The 3,714-nt window shown below is 33.4% G+C and overlaps 1 long non-coding RNA gene across 3 annotated transcripts; it reads left to right on the forward strand.

The window, feature by feature from the left end:
- The first annotated feature begins 669 nt into the window (after positions 1-669).
- On the forward strand, positions 670-3,306 carry LOC113768439. 3 transcript variants are annotated; one of them, XR_003468077.1, is made up of 4 exons: positions 670-1,638; positions 1,741-1,770; positions 1,885-2,490; positions 3,060-3,306. It is a non-coding gene; the product is annotated as an uncharacterized LOC113768439 (long non-coding RNA). The 3 variants fall into 3 exon arrangements; XR_003468076.1 differs by having other exon boundaries at positions 672-1,770; positions 1,885-1,994; positions 2,108-2,490; XR_003468075.1 differs by having other exon boundaries at positions 671-1,770.
- The last annotated feature ends 408 nt before the right edge of the window (positions 3,307-3,714 follow it).

Genomic DNA, 3,714 nt, shown 5'->3' on the forward strand with positions numbered 1-3,714 from the left:
TAAAAAAAAATTTCTGGACCTAATTTCTGCTTAGTCTCCATCATTTTCATTAGCAATAGGTTAATTTCAGCTTTCTTCTGCCAACTCCATTCAGTTGAACCCGTTTTCTTTTTAAAGCTTGGTGATTTTCCTCTTTTCCTTTGATTTTGCTTTTCTCGTTGGCTTGTGAAGGCCACCAAATTTCTCATTTTCTCTTAAATGTGGTCTCAAACAAGCTTTTCTATTCCAAACGTGGGCTCAAACGTGCTGCACTGTTTCGGTACATTTGGTTCTTGCAAGGAAACAAATAAAGCACATGTGCCATGAGGTAAGAACCAAGAATATTTCAATTTTTGTTTGAATTAGAGTAAATTGATTTTTTGATTTGATTAATCCTGTCTAGGTTTTAAATGTATAGGGTTTGGCAATGTTTAAGAATCCATGGCCAGGATAGTGCTGAGATTCATGGGTGTTATGTAATCAGTTGAGCCCGTCAGGATTTGTTGCAAGAGATCGTCTTGGAGAGGCAAGTGCTTGTTTATTTTGATGGTATATTGTGGATTGTAGCTTGAAATAATACTGTACAAATAGTTCTTTAATTCAACTATTTCTTGATGCTATGCAGATTCGATGTTCGGATGCTATTCATTGACTTTTCGAAGGGTTTCCTAAGGTTCATGTTTTTCGTTTTTGCATTTCCTGGTCGCAATATGGCGACAATGGTGTTGGGAACTTGGTCTAATTTACTGGTTTTTAATAGCTTGCCTGTTGCATTTGGTGGTTTGGTGTTTTTTTTGTTGGTTTCCTCCTCTTTCTCATTTTTTGCATCAAATGAGATGCATATTTCAAATTTTGAGATATTGGTTTACTCGTTGTGTGAGGAAATAATTAGGTTGAATGATTAGTTGCATTATCAATGAAATAATTTGGAATTGTATGTGGATAAGTATCAGTTGAGTTGAAGGTTAGTAATTATGTGACCAATAATATTTCCAGTTCAATGTTCCACTAATCTACCGCTTTCAGCAGTTTTCTTCCTCAAACTTCCTCTATCTTTTCTCCCATTCCTACCTCTCTCATTCTCCTACTTCTGCTTTCTCTCCTCCCTCTCTCGTTGTATCAAAAGATTTTGCTATGTTTCTATCTGTCTCATTTTCTTCCCCTCTTAGATTTGAGTTCTGTTTTGTTAGATTTGCTTTTGATGATTATAAAGGTTTCCTTCTCTTGTGCCTTTTAGATGGTTACATGAATTTTGATTATTGTTTGTATTTTTGTTATCACATCATTCTGGGATGCTTAGCTTCCCTTTTTTTCTTTTTATTTTATATTTTTTCTTTGTAGTCCATGATTTTTCTTTTTCCTCTCAAATTTTCAACCAAGCATATATGGCCAAAGAAAGCAACTGGAGAAGTTGTTGCTTTAAAGAAGATACGCATGGACAATGAAAAAGAAGGGTTATTGTTATTCTACCCAATTTCTTATTTTCTTAGCTTATGACATTTTAATTTCCTTAGTGGATAAATGGTTATGCCTGCTCTTTTTAGAACACTCATAATTTTTTCTTGTAGTTTCCTGTAACTGCCATGCATGAAATAAAAATTCTAAGGAAGTTGTAGCATGAAAATGTCATTAAACTGAAAGAGATTGTGGCCTCTCCTGGTACTCATCCTTCTCCATATGTTCAGAGTGGTTATTTAATTCATAAACATCAAACATATACTATATGTTTTGTTGTCTTACATATAATAAACTCTTTTTCAGATCATGAGGTTGATAAGCAAGTGAATCAAGGTAACTAGACGTGCAGAAATTTTCAAGTTTGTGGTTCCTGTTTCTGTAAGAATTCAATGCCCCTGAACTCCCAAATATTGAGATCGAAAATGATATTTTGTTTTTGAAATGCAGAAGGTAATAGATACAAAGGCAGTATTTACATGATTTTTGGGTATATGGACCACAGCTTGACGGGACTTGCTGATTGTCCTGGATTGAGATTTACAATTCAACATATCAATGTATGTGACCTTGGACAAGGAGGATTTACTCATTATAATGAGCATCCATCACTTTTTTTTTTTGTCAACAAAGCATCCATCACTCAACTTGTTCTAATAATATGTATTTGTAGTGTTATATGAAGTAGCTGCTTACTGGTCTTCACTACTGTCATCTCAATAACGTGCAGATATCAAAGGTTAACTTTTTTATTCTTTTCTAAACATATTATCTAGGATTTTAGGTGTGCATATGATACTATGTTCTGGTTTTTGGTTTGGCAGGCTCCAGTATGCTCATAGATATAAGGGAAACCTGAAGCTAGCAGATTTTGGACTACCATAATCATTCTCCAATAACCACAGTCCATGGATGATGATTTTCCCTTATAGCTGACCCATGTCTTTGATATTATAACTTAATTTTCAATCAAGAAAATTTACTCTTCTATGTATTGAGCAGACCTTCAGAGTTGCTTCTTGGAGCTACGAAATATGATTCGGCAGTAGACATGTGGTTAGTTGGCTGTATTTCTGCTGAACTTTTGCATGAAAAACAAATCTTACCTAGAAAAAATGAGGTTAGGCATATACCTTGAGTTGTTGAACTCTTTTTTCAGCCTTTTTTTTCATTATTTTTTAAGAAAAAATCTGTCTTATCTTAATTTTTGAATTATCTTATCTTATTTATCTATCAAGGAATTTTGAAAGAGTTAAGTAGATGGTGTTTCGTCTTTTTCTTACAATTGCTTTTCATGAAATGAACTTGGATGATTGTCATGATTATTTATTAGATTGGTTTAGTTTGTATGCACTAGAAGAAAGGATATGGAGCATTGTTGGCTTTTAGAGCATCCCAAGTTCATATACTTAATAATCTGCCCATGATGAAAGCTTTTTATTTCATTTAACTTTTTTTGCACATCAAAATCTTGCTAAATGATTACAGACTCTGAATGATTACACTTATTCTTCTTGAATGATTTTGAATGCTTTTGACTGAATAAATAGTGTGTACAGACTAGGAATTCATTGGTTATTTATGCTTATGCATTTTATGATTATGTTTCTGATTTTTTGCAGCAGAATGCTGAACTGAGTACTCATGTGGCTAAGCAGTAAAGAGGAAGGAATCTGCTGTCCTGTGTTAGGCATTCATGTCGTTTGATTATGAGTGCAGTTTCATTGGATGTTTTTTAGTTAATGTGTATTATGTAGTTATAGTTGTTAGAGCACTCAAGCACAGAAATTCTGTAATAGCTAGGTTGTTGCCATTTCAGTTTGTATATACCTTACTCTTTTTATATGTATTTATGGATCATGATGTTATGTACATTTTTTGTATTCCATGCAGTTAGTGACTTTCTCTGAACATATTTTGTTCTATTTGCCTAGATAGATGTTTCTGCTTGAATAATGGTAAGGGTACAATGTGAAAATGGTATATTAGGAGCTCGGGAAGATGTACTTTCCTAGCTCATGAAGTTGAAACCCACTCAATCGCTGATGAATAGCAGTCACACTATACAAGTGAACATTGATCATATAATTTCTGAAGCATTCTTGATGGGAGAAAAAGACTTTGGGGTTAAGAATCAAGAAATCATATAGAGAAAAAGTTGAAAGTAATGTAAAGCGAGATTATAGAGCTTTCCTAAAATTGATTCTTTATTTGGTTCATTATTTTTGAAATAAGTTCAATTCTTGGACCTCCTTTTTTTTGCACATTGCTTTTTCATTT

This window comes from Coffea eugenioides, chromosome 4 (assembly GCF_003713205.1).
Source record: "Coffea eugenioides isolate CCC68of chromosome 4, Ceug_1.0, whole genome shotgun sequence".
NCBI lineage: Eukaryota > Viridiplantae > Streptophyta > Magnoliopsida > Gentianales > Rubiaceae > Coffea > Coffea eugenioides.